General features: G+C 33.4%; 1 protein-coding gene across 5 annotated transcripts in view; it reads right to left on the bottom strand.

The window, feature by feature from the left end:
- LOC111507490 (solute carrier family member malvolio) overlaps window positions 1-12,833 on the bottom strand; it is an 85,086-nt gene extending 72,253 nt beyond the window's left edge. For 4 of the 5 annotated variants that reach the window (XR_002722406.2, XM_023162843.2, XM_023162831.2 and 1 more), the window contains exon 1: window positions 12,593-12,833. The gene's annotated coding sequence lies outside the window, so the exon portion shown is untranslated. Of the gene's footprint in view, window positions 1-10,688; window positions 10,758-12,592 lie in introns of those variants that run through there. The other variant, XM_023162822.2, reaches the window with a different exon arrangement.
- Window positions 12,834-13,866: the final 1,033 nt, after the last annotated feature.

Raw genomic sequence — 13,866 nt, 5'->3', positions numbered from 1 at the left:
AAATATATCACAACATGTTTCGCTAAACATTAGCTTTTTCAAGTGATTGATACTCACAGTATTAATCATTAGCTTTTTCAAGTGATTAATAATCACAGTATTAATCACTTGAAAAAGCTAATGTTTAGCGAAACATGTTGTGATATATTTTTTCAATAAAGTTTGTGGAGATCAAATCGTTTAGGTGTAGTTTGTGAAAGTATAAGCTGTATTCATGTAAAGTTTCATCTAAATCCGTTTAGTCGTTTAGGTGTGAAAAAGCCACAAACATACATGCTTACATCCTCTCAAAACTTTCACATTTATATTAGTATATATATATATATATATATATATATATATATATATATATATATATATGTTGATTGATGCAACTAATTTTCCTTTATTTTGAGTATTTCAATATTAAATTCTACAAAAAGGATTTGAAACTATATATCTTTTATTAATTATCTGCGAACACGAAGCCGAACATGAAGATAACACAAAAAATAAACAACTATGAAAAAGAAGAAGACAAAGACCAAAACGGGATATACAGTCTACAATGCTCGGACTGCAAAAAATTCTATATCGGCCAAACCAAGAAAAAACTGATCCATAGGTACCATGAGCACAAAAAGGCATACATAAATCTAATAGTATATAAATCAAACCTTGCAACAGACGCCATACAAAACAAACATAATTTCCCCCCACCAGAGAACATAAAACTAATAAAACAAATCAACAAGGGAAACCGCATGGACATTTGGGGAAACTTGAACATCCATAAATTCAACAGTCATAAATCACTTATCGAGGAACAAGTACAAATCAAAACACAACAAGATCTCACATTCAATATATTAAACAAAACCATACACATTCCTAGAGAAGATCTTACACGAAGAAGAGTACCCGATGCAGAACAACTACAGGCAAATGTACCTAAAGTACCTGAAATACCTGAGTTAAGACGCTCTGACCGTATAAAGAGACAGACAACAGGATGACCAGTTCAGTTTGAGGAGTGCCTAGAAGATGACTACTACCAACTGTCGAAAGCGCTCGCAGATAATTAATAGAAGATATAAAGCTTCAAATCCTTTTTGTAGAATTTAATATTGAAATATATATATATATATATATATATATATATATATATATATATATATATATATATATATTTTAATGATGCAACTAATTTTCCTTTATTTTCAGTATTTCAATATTAAATTTTACAAAAAGGATTTGAAGATTTATATCTTCTATTAATTATCTGCGAGCGCTTTCGACAGTTGGTAGTAGTCATCTTCTAGGCACTCCTCAAACTCCTCCTAGGCACTCCTCAAGTTTGAGGAGTGCCTAGAAGATGACAGTACTACCAACTGTCGAAAGCGCTCGCAGATAATTAATAGAAGATATAAAGCTTCAAATCCTTTTTGTAAAATTTAATATTGAAATATATATATATATATATATATATATATATATATATATATATATATAATTACTCCAGAGTAATTACTCCAGAGTGATGCTACTCCAGGCTACCAAATGCGGACTGCGATTCCAAGAATTGCATTTACCGGATACCCGCGAGTGCGGATATTCATACATCGCTGAAACTGAGAGGCCTTTGAAAGTTCGCATTGCTGAGCACAGCGAGGAGAAACCAGCAAATCCGGAATAGCAGAGCATGTTTGGACTCATCAACATAATATCAAGTGGGCTCAAGCTGAAATCGTCCACAAAGAGGAACACTGGTTTCAAAGAAGTCGGCTTGGCATTTAGCCAAGCTAGCGTAGAGATACGTAACAATGGAAACCCTAATCAAGCGAAAAACCACCAACTCCCGCCAAACAGTCATCTCCCGTTAAAACCAATGAAGCGGAGAGGGGAAGCGGGGATAGGTGAAAGCACTCGAATGACCTATAAATAGTCAGATTTCGAAGTTATGCAGAATTTTCAAATATTTAAATGTTAAAATAGCTTTTAGAACCATATTCACCAATAAATTATTTTCGAAATTCAAAGATAAAACTCTTTATTAACTTTCAATCTCAATTAATCTATTCCATTCCATGTTTAAATTGTGGTAGGGAATATATTGGTCAAACGTCAAGATTACTCAAAGACAGGATCAGCGCACATAAAAGTGATAGTAGATTACATCCTGAGAGATGTGCTCTCAGTAATAATGTTTCCAAAGAAGGTCATAAAATGGACTACAATTCAATTAAAATTTTATCAACTGGAAGAAATACATCTAAAAAATTGTTTTTGAAAGTGTCATTTATATTACAATCCAATAATTGCCTTAATAAAAGATCAGACATTGATCACCTCAGTGAAATATATGCCTTTTTATTAGACATTGACAAAAATCTACACGACTTCCAAACCAATAATAATTCTGGTTTTCCATTAATATAATTTCATAACATTTTAATATTTTCTCTTTTAACAAACTTGCAACCTCCCTATAGCAGGGTTTTACTTTCATTTAACAACACCTTTTCACTTGTTTTCCTCAAGATCAATGAGGGTGTTGTCAATTAATTAACATATTTGATTTTTGGGTTTTCTCATTGAGTTACTTACAGAACAGCAGATGTATCTGAACACACTTGCACAATAATAGTTCTCTTTCGTTCCATAGTTTTATCATCTACAAACAAACACACTTTTTCACAGCTATCATTGTCAATTGTTTTGTGTCTCTCTCTTTCTTCTTCAACCACATGGCTTTTACCGGTAATCCATAATTTTAAACAAATAACGTTGTATCACCATTTTACAAATGTTGTAGCTTTTCCCTGAAGATGATAATACATTTTATCGAAAACTTGGAATAAATTGTTCTGAATTCGTATAAATTTCTTGAGATTCATTGGCGGTAGATTCGGATACATTTCATTGAACTTTCTACATGTTCTGCTGATAATTTTGTCACACTGTCCAAAAATAATAAACAAATTCATAAGAACTTCGTTTGAATAGTTTTGTTCCATCGTTTTGAAGGTATTTGCAACTTCTGAAGTGACGAAAATGTCGATATTATTAGGAGAATGTCACAACGCTACTGTCAAATAGTAATCATGGCCTGCTTACCAAATACCGAATGGAAATACCATTCTGAAGGGACATTTTCACAAATAAATGTTCATAAGTCCGAAACTTGACTAGTTAGGTATAGGTATGATATACATAGAAAGAAAGCAAATTTCAGCAGCTTTCCGAATTTTCAATAATATACAGGGTGTTCCATTTAAAATAATCAAATTTCAGCTACTTTTTCAAGCAAACGAAAAAACTGTATTTTTTTACCACCCTGTATTGAAGTAACGGAGATTAGGCTGACGTGTGGGAAGTGTCCAAGTATCACCTAACTCCAAACCAAATTTCGATATCATAGTACTTCTTAACTAAAAAATATCGGCATTTTTAGAAGTCATGATTTTCGAAGAAAAAAATTGAAATTAATTTTTATTTCGAAAACGGTAACAGATAGGTATAGGGAAATATCAAGAAAAGTTGTCGGGCAATTGTTGGAGATTCCAAAAATAATATTATATACAGAGTGTTCCATTTGAAAAATCAAAGTTGCTACTGCTTTCTAATAGAAGCGGCAACACCGCATTGTCGAAAATATTTTAGTTGGCTAGAGAATGTCCGAATATGCCCTCCATTAAATTTTCAAAGTGATCCGTTGCCTGGTTCACCAGAAACGTCTAATGTGCCATCCACCGTGAATCAGCCTGTATATATCTATATATAGAAGGAAGGGTTAGCTGGACTGGCTAAGTTAAGGAATAACGTAGGAAATGAATCGGCAGAATTGACAGAATTTCTTGTTCTGACCCTGTAACAGTAACTCCTTACCTTCACTCTCTGTGATTTATCATTTTACAGTTCTGTGAAATCTCATTGGCAGCAATGCATGGGTCAGAACAAGAAATTCTGTCAAACACTTTCTGTCAAACTTAATGTTTTGTCAATCATGCCTGACAACCTGTTGAGTTCAATTTCCAAATTCATAGTTTCACATTATTCATGCAATCATCTCATATTATCGCAAAATTCTTACGGAATGTTACATGTTTTTTACCAATTTTAATCGTGACATACAAATATGAGAATCCTCTTTGTTACTAATTTGTTAACTTCATTTTACCCTCACTTTCATAAGTATGAACACGTTGTCCATACACTTTGTTTATTCAATAATTATTGTAGAGTTCCCGACGAAGAGACAATAAACCCATCGAAAACTTGAACAGAAAAAAGAGTTTTACAATCTTTCTGCCCCTGACTATATAAATATAGAAATGATGATATATTTCATTGTAATTTTATGTAAAGCTCTTTCTAAAGCTGGGCAAGCAGATTGTAGACCATAAGGAACAACACAAAATCTATAAACCACACCTTCTATACAAAAACCTCTGTAATTTCTTGACTTTTCGTGAAGAGGGATCAGCCAAAAACTATGTTTTAAATTAATTTTGAAGAAACATTTTGTATTTGTTATTTTTCCAAAAATTGTCTCAATATTTAGTGGAGATTCATATTGTGGAATGGTTAATTTATTTAATTCTCTTGCATCGAGACATAATCTTAATTCACCATTCTTTTTAATCACTACAACTATTGGATTGATATAATTACTGGTACTTCTCTCTATTATTCCATTTCATCTATTTCCTGTCTTACTTGTTGTCTATATTTATATGGATAGTTTTTGGACTTGAATTTTTCTACATTTTTAACCTCAATACTATGTATATAATCTTTCGCAACTCTCGATTCATTCATTATTAATTTTTTATATTTGTGTAATAAATCTTCTACATATTCTTTATTTTCATCATCACATATATAATTATTAGTATTTTCTATTTCACATTCGTCGCTCTCATTCATCCTTCTCATACATAGCATTTTTTTGTTATTCTTATCTTGATACTTATTTTTAAATTCAATCCATTTACCATCTAACTCAATCTCTAACTTTCCATAATCAATCTTTGCTTTTAATTTTTCCAGTTGATCAGTACCTATAATTATATCATATTCCATTTGTCTAACAATTATTAGTTGTAAATTTATTTTATCTTTATCAATATTCACTTTGATGTCAATGAATTGATTTGTTTCTGCCAGTGTTTTCCCATTTACTCCCATTAATGTAACTTTTGGCATTTTTAAAATACTATCTTGAAATACTAATTTTTCTACTAAATTTTCTTTTAAGGATGCTTCTGATCCTGTATCAATAAGTATTTCAATTTTATTTTCTCCAATTTTTCCTTTTAATATAATTAAACCAAATAATTGTTCCTCATCAAAATTGTCAAGCTTTATGAATTATATTGGGTGTTCATAATTGTGTGTTGCTTGTTCATTATTCCCTGGTCTTATGCAAAATCCTGTTGTTCGATCGATGACGAAGGCTGTATGTCTTGTCTTCGATCCTCTACCCTATCTACACTATTTGATCTCCGATTGTAATTTACCATTCTTTCCCTGTTATTTTCAGGCAAAGAATTTCTCCTGGCATGTCCTCTTTCATTTTGATCATTGTGTCTAGCCATATTATTATTGTGATTATTATTATTTCTATTATTATAATTCCATCTATTTTCTCTATTATTGTAATTATTATTAGTATACGTTCTATTATTATTATTGTAATTTCTTTGAGGATAGTTATTAAATTGCCTACCATTATTATTATGTGTATTATTATTATTTGTTGGTCTATTTACATTTTGTTGGTACCTTCTCTGAGTGTTGTTATATCTATTATTATTATTATTATCTGACTGTCTGTTATTATTTCTGTTATTGTATTGGTTATTTATGTTATTGTTATTATTATAAGGTAGTCTGGTCTGATTATTTTCCTTACTTCTGTAAGATAACGTTCTTTCCAATCTCAATAAATAATCACAAAGCCTATCCATAGTTTTAATTTCATGCATGCTAATAATCCTAAAAATTTCTTGCCTGAAATGCCTACTGATGTTTCCTACTATTTCCTCCTCTCTCATACTAGGTTGTAAATACTGTGCAGTCGCGTAGAGCTGTATCGCATAGTTGTTATAATTATGGCTTCTATTTTCTTCAAATTTTCCAAATTGTAATTTGTCTCTCACTTTCAATTGAGCGTTTTCCCCCCAATCCCCCAATATTGTTTTAGAAACAAATTTTCAAAATCGTTAAATGTGATTATATTATTTTCCTGACTATTGAACCAAATGCAAGGTTGGTTAATTAAATATTGCATTATTATGTCTTTTATCTCCTCACTATTCATATGGTTGGATACTTTATTTTTTAATATTTTAATGAACGTTATAGGATGTAACTTCTTAATATTCCCTTCAAATTTATTATTCATCTGAATATTTTGGCAAGTTCCTATATATCTCGTTTCTATTTTAGTTTGTCTACTATTTTCTTCCATTTCCTTTATCTTGTTTTCTAGATTTCTTAATTTATTATTATTTTCCTTATTTTTCTCATTACTAAGTTCCTTTGTATGGTTTTCATTTATTTCTACCTTATCATTAACTTTTTTAATTTTTCCCAATATTTCTTGATTATTAGTTTTGATTTCTTCTTTTACTTGTTGAATATTTATGCTATTTTGGAAAATGGAATTGTTTATATCTATAATATCTTGTTTAGTGTTTTGATAAAATTCATTATTCTATTGTTGTATTCTGTTTTCGAATTCTTTATATAATTGAGCCATTTCTTGTTTATTTGCATCCAATTTTATCTGTACCCTTTCTTCCAGTCTGTCCATATTAGCTTTCACATTCTCCATGCTTTCCCTAAGGTTTTCTTTCATTTCTTCTTTCACACTTTCTATATTTTCTTTTATTCCTTCAATATTTTCTTTCATATCTCCTTTTACACTTTCTATATTATCTTTCGTATCTTGTTTCATTCTTACCATAAATTGCATAATCATTTTCATCTGATTTTCTACACTCATACTTTCTTGTACTCCAGTACCTTCTCCTTGCTCTCCACCCTGTCTCACTTCGTCTCCTTCTTTCAGTCCAGTTTTCTTTCCATCTCTCAAATACATTTTCCTAACTTTTCAAACTGTTTCCTACTTGCAAAGATTTCCCTATTCTTTTCACTTTATTTACGACCTTTTCAAAAAATGCCCACATTGTTGGCGCCAATTTGTTATATCATCAATATATATATATATATATATATATATATATATATATATATATATATATATATATATATATTGGATGATGCAACTAATTTTTCCTTTATTTTCAGTATCTATCTGCTACAGCAGATAGAAGAGTGCCTAGAAGATGACAGCACGACCAGCTGTCGAAAGCGCTCGCAGATAATCAAATAGAAGTCATAGTCGATGTTTCGCGACGGTTCGATTTCGCGCCGCTTTCTACGACCTTCCATTACCAAATATAAACACGATCCACTGTCCTTTCAGGACAGTCAAGTGGGAGTGACAGTGCGGTACACGGAGCGATCCAGGAAGGCGATACACATTTGAATAATAGTTAAAGTTTTAGTTGAAGTGTTTTGTTGAATTTAATGTAAAATAAAGTTAAGTTTGATTATTGTTCGGTGTAGTCAATTATTGGTCAACCCACGGGGAAAATGTAACATTTGGTGTCGGAAATGACTTGAAATTTTCTGTTTTATGTTGAAAACAAGAAGTGTCGATTACAATCAGATGGAAAAAATTGAAAAATGTTCGGAGGCCTTGCAAGCGAGCCTGACGAAAAATGAAAATCGCAGAAGGGAAGAGGATGAACGCAGAATAGATGAATATCGTGAATTACTATCGAGGAACACAGGAAAAAACATAGACTTACTGGTAAATATTACCTTACTGGTAAATATTCAGGAAAAACAGAATAAGCAGGCAAAAGATAATCAGATGTATCTTCATTTATTGGAAGATTTAAAATATTCACAGGTGAGTAAAGGGGAGGTACAGGAATTTATTCAGGAAGAATTTGGAAAAGTATTACAGGAAATGAAGGAAAGATAGGATAGGAAAGATAGGAAAAAATAGTCAATGAGAAGCTTGAGGGGGTTGAAAGGAAATTTGAAGAGGAGTTTGAACGAGTCAGAAGGAAACTTGAAAGGAAACTTGGAGGAGTCGACAAAAAGTTTGAAAAGGTTTTCCGGGAACTTAGGAAAGAATCACCGGAGACAAAGAGGATTGTGGTGGAAAAATGCAAATCGGAAACGACATCTCTCCCTTCTAGCAGTAGTTTAATTAAAACTCCGACATTCGATGGCGAATCTTCATGGTCAATTTATCGCAGACATTTTGAAGCCTCTGTGGAGAATAATGGGTGGAAAGCAACAGCTCTCATACTGGTGACTAAAAAAGATGGATCGACGAGATTTTGCGAAGAGTACAGGAGGCTTAATGATGTCACCACAGAAAGGATAGTTACTCTCTTCCCAGAATAGCGAACACCCTGAACGTCTTGGTTAAATGCAGATGGTTCTCAACATCAGGTCAGAAAAGCGGATATTGTCAGGTAGTCGTTCGCCCTGAGGATAAAGATAAGACTGCCTTTTCCACCGGCAATGGATTTTATCAGTTCAAGTTTATGCCGTTCGGATTATTCAATGCACCCCCAACATTTGAACGCTTGATGGAGTTGGTGTTGAGGGGACTTACCTGAAAAACATGCTTGGTCTATCTTGATGACATTATAGTCACTGGAAAATGTTCATTTGCATTTCGTATTTTTGGAAAATTGCTAGGACACTGCATAGCTTGACTGAACGGAAAACCCCCTTCGTTTGGTCGTCAGACAGTCAGCAAGCATTTCCTGCACTGAAGAGGCATTTAGCCAGCGCACCGATCCTGGCATATCCAAAGGAGGAGGGCTTGTTTATACTGGAGACGGATGCATACCAACATAGAATAGGAGCAGTACTTTCTCAGATAAAAGAAGAAGAAGAAGTCGTCATCAGCTAATTTATAAAGTCCCTGAGAACGTTCGAAAGAAATTACTGCGTCACTCCTAGCAGTGGTCAAAACGGTGGAACACTACCACTCCTTTTTATATGGCCGTAAATTTTTGATCAGACCACTCAGCACCTTGGTGGCTCTTGAACTTCAAAACCCCAGAAGGACAAGTAGTCAGGTGAATCGAAGAATTACAAACTTATGATTTTAAAATTCAACATCGGAAAGGAAATAGTCACGGAAACGCAGATAGCCTCTCAAGAAGACCATACCAGACATCTGGATGCAAATTTTGTCAACGTCAGGAGGACAAGGATACCCAAATACCAGGAGAAGAGCTTTCCACCAGTCGTGACAAGGTAGCGGGCAGAGACTCCTTTATGGACAGCTTTGATAAGCTCCCCTACCTTCCGCTGCTCCGGGTTCCCTCTGACACGGAGGGTAGCAGCCCTTGTCAAGGGATACGGACAGGAAATCTGAGAAATCACCTGACCATGGTTTGGTAGATCATTCACAGCCTCTGAGAAATGACAATAACTTCATAACGAGTCAAGAGATCATCGTAGTGCAGGAATATCCAGTAGGTGCCCTTTCGAGAAAATCTCAGTTGAAATTCTGGGACCACTCCCTATGATCATATCCGGTAACAAGTGCCTTGTGGTTGTGATGGACTGCTTTTCCAAATAGCCTTGTTGCAAAACGTAATTGTCAGATACTGAGTACCCCAAGAACTACAATAATATCAGTGCTGCAACTTCGAATCAGATTTATGATTTGATCATTCAAATATAACATTGATAGAGAAAAACATTATAGCTCTTAATGCCTTATTGTGGACATGCCTCAACATAACCACCTTCCCTTTTTAAAAAATATAGCTGTCCTTCGAGGAAAGTTTTTTAATAGATTCTATATCACATTGCCTGTTACTGCCAAGTATGGTTTTCTTGATTATTATGTCCAAATGATCAAAATTTCAGAATCTTTACAGACACATTAGTGTAGCTTCATAAATATGTTTAATGATTTGAGATCAAGAGACAGGGTGGGCTACGGGAACTCCAAATACCTTCTCTCCAATTGAGAAGAGTCTGTAGATATTGTTGAACTTCTCTGGTTCCGTGACAAATTGTTCCAGCTTGCTAATGCCGTATTGTAGGTACCACTGGGCATTCACTGTTTGCTGAAAAAAGAATGGCCCGACTATTGGAACCTTTGAAAATTCCATACCACACATTGGTTCTGAATGAATACTGAATTCGACTTTGAATATTTAAGTTAGGGTTAATGTTGCAACACCAATTTTGAAAACACTGTTTCATTAGAAGTGAATGTAGACTCATCAGAAAAAAAAATTACTTGCAATGAAAACAATGTCTTTTAATTGTTACATTTCTCTCTGCTGATTGCAGTACATACTTCTGCGTTTCTCATTGACCACCAGGTTGGATGAGGTTCACGGTCAAATTCAAATTGGATTATTAGGTTCCCTGTTTAGAGTAACCTGGGATTCACTTTTTTATTTTATGCTTCACTAGCAGACCCGCTAAAATTCTAGGAGTTTCCAAACTTTTTTCACTTCCTATATACTTGGAGAAGTGGAACGTCAAAAAAAATTTTTTTTCATAAACTAATCTCTACTAAAATAATTTTCTTTCTGACACATGTATGATCCGATATAAATTCAAAAACACTGTCATACAATTACCTTGTTAATCTCTCAAATATTATAGAGACAAAGTATTAGCACACAGATAATAAATGATACTTAATCAGAACAAAACACAAATACAATTGAGAGTCAATGTTGGTGTATATAGTTTATCTCTAAGAACCTTGTAATACAAGATATGGTGTCATTTCCCATTTTATGGTTAATCATCACAATGCAGGTGTTATGAATAACAGTTAACATTGATTTCTGTGAATTACTATTTATCTTTTATGAATACCAATTTACAAACCAATATATGTAATCTTTAGATTGTTTGATGTATTCGTAAACAAATAACAAAGAGGTTTATCTTGTTAAAATTGGAAAAATTAAAGAGGATTAAAGAGCTCTTTCAGTTAATGAGGGCAAAATCACACATTACAATCTAATTTGTTTGTGAAAACACCTGTTATCAATCTTATACTTGACAAAATTAAATCATTGTTAAGCTAAGAGAACCACTTTAGACTGTTATGTTTATGTCCTGATTTTAGGCTATTTTTTTTTACTTCATTACCGAAATTTCTGATAGCTTAATGTGGTCCTTGTTCGTCATTCTCCAAGTAAGTGTCAAGGTGACACAAATAATAAACTGATGATCAACATATTCAATACTAGATCTTCTATAGATGAACAGTGAACTTGGTGTATATCCGTATTAGGGCAAATGTATACCAAGAAATCGATGAGTTTTCATGAATAAACTTGAGTTCAATAAACAGTTTTTGAAAGTCTTTTTTAAATTACTCCACATGTTTAGCCTTAAAGTTATTAGAACCACAATATTGACTCCATCACCTGAGGATATAGAACTATCAGATGTAAAATCCTCAATGTATTTCAATTTTTCCTTCTTGAAGGATATTTGAGAAAGTGATTTCTGCTTTTATCATTTGTGTCTGAGGTTCGATAGGGTAATGAATGAGACTTAAATAAGGCTACATCATTTCAAACCCATGAAATAGAGTATTTCGATTTGGTTCTACCTGCTTAAAGTTAACGAAATTATACACCCTTCTCATCTGAGAAATGCTCAAGTCCGATAGTAATACTGACACTAGTATATATTATCGGATTATCCAAATATATAAGCATTTTTTACATTATGCCTTATAAATTTGTGATGAATTGAATATTTTGAGGAATGAAGTAAGTTTGATATACTTATACTTTACAAAAAAATATTGCCCTGCTAGCACTAACACATAATTACGTATTCACAGTACATATTTCTCAAAAAAAAAAATTAAAAATTCAGTGCAACTGGACCAAATTATTTGCGTATTATTGAACTGATACATCTTGAGCTGATTCTCTGCAATTTGTAAACAGGGGAAAAATAATCATTTACACATCTCTAAACAACTCAAATGTCTCTAGAGAATTCACTTGAAAATAATACTGAAAAAAGACTTTTGGAATTTTATAATCTCCATGCAGTTTTTTGTTGATGTGTCGGTGATCGAAATGCATTTGAGTCTTCACAAGGTTCAATTATCTCATTTCGGAAGCTTTGTGATATTATTTTGAAGTTTCTTGTACTTTTAAAGTCATTTCTTTGCTAGCATCGTATATTATAGTGCCTTTTAAATAGTCACAACAGGTAATACATTACTGTGACAAGAGTGCTGACATTATTTCAATTGGATATATTCGACTTAAATGAAAGTAGGATTGTCAGAACTGTAATCAGCTTGATAAGTACTGTTCCTTTCTGAATATTCATTATCTCTTTTTTATCATTTCATCACTTCATTGAATTTAAATAATTCAGTTAACTGAGTTATTGAAAAAATAATCATTACCTTATCAATAACTTTTCCAGCACTGAAAGATACTTGTATTCATAGGTAAGTAGGTACACATTTTCAAAAAAGTTATTTTAAAAATATCCTTACCCTATTAACTTGATAGATTCAATCAGATATGATTTGTTGATGATACAGTCACATTTGAAATCACGAAAATTTTGTAAAATAAAAACTTCCACTAAAATTACCTAACCAAAATCAAAAGTCAAAATGAACAGTACTTAACCAAAGATTTTTGATAGTGTAGACACGCAACACCCAATACTCGACAAAAATTATTGTGACTAGGCTAAGTAATTTCAACTACAACCTACAACTGACAACTAATCAAACCAATTTTCAACTTAACATTGCATCACCTACTAAACCCGGGGAGACCGGGGAAATTCTAATAAGTAACTAAATAACTACAATATCTTGGAGGGACGATAGCCTGTACGGTGCTATTGGTTTGCATTAGTGTAACTCATTCATCTACGGCTCTGTAGAACGGTGGTTTGAAATCCACACGACAGTCGAACGATTGATTTTCAAAGCGTTTCGTCCTCGTTAATTCTTAGCTCGCACAAGTTTCGACTTATGAGAGTTTTCGTTCATAAGAAGGCGACAGCTGGTTAATGAAAAAACATATTGTAACAAATTAAAAAATTAACTGTCTTAAACAAATTTATTTCTAACAATATTTCACTATCAGAAACTAATTTATATTCAACGCTTAGCAACTAACGCTTAATTTATTTCCACTATTTGAATTCCTTGTTTAACCGCTCGATTCACTTTCTAAATTCAACTGCCCTCTCTGGACGAGAAGCCGGCCTTTTATATCGGTAAAGATGCATCGTAGAATTGTGTAGTCTGTTCGGTACTGGCCTAGAATTTTCGCGGCGGTTTCAGACTGCATTCTTTCGCGGTGACGTAATGTGTTTGTTCGCTGGCCAGCATATCGGTCAGGGGCGGCTTCAGATTCGTTACATTGCCCCCTTCTTAAAGACGTTTCGCCCCGAAATGTCATCCTTGGCGTGTGTCGGTAACAGCAGGACTCCCCATATATGCACTGTGAAGTTCGATGGAAGTAACACTCCACAGTCTTCATGCTCAGTCGTGGAAAATGGTTACCGCACACCTAAATCTTGATGCCGCTGGATCTGAAGATAGTTTTCAACATGCTTCTCACAATTCTCCAATCCAGCCTGTCGAGCCCAGAGGCTATTTTCGGGATAGCCAAGTCCACAAGATTCTAATCGAGCATCGTGTCCCTCAGTCTGGTAAGACTCCTCCAGACATCTTTATAGGCCGATTTGTCTCGACAATGCTTGTTGGTCACCAAGTAGAAGACGTTTCTCAGACCCTTCTTCAACTGT

Source organism: Leptinotarsa decemlineata, unplaced genomic scaffold (assembly GCF_025532065.1).
Source record: "Leptinotarsa decemlineata unplaced genomic scaffold, Ldec_3_MD MMD2_tig00078346_RagTag_RagTag, whole genome shotgun sequence".
Taxonomy (NCBI): Eukaryota; Metazoa; Arthropoda; class Insecta; order Coleoptera; family Chrysomelidae; genus Leptinotarsa; species Leptinotarsa decemlineata.
The sequence above is the reverse complement of the archived record's forward strand: the minus strand, read 5'-3'. Positions and strand labels throughout refer to the sequence as shown.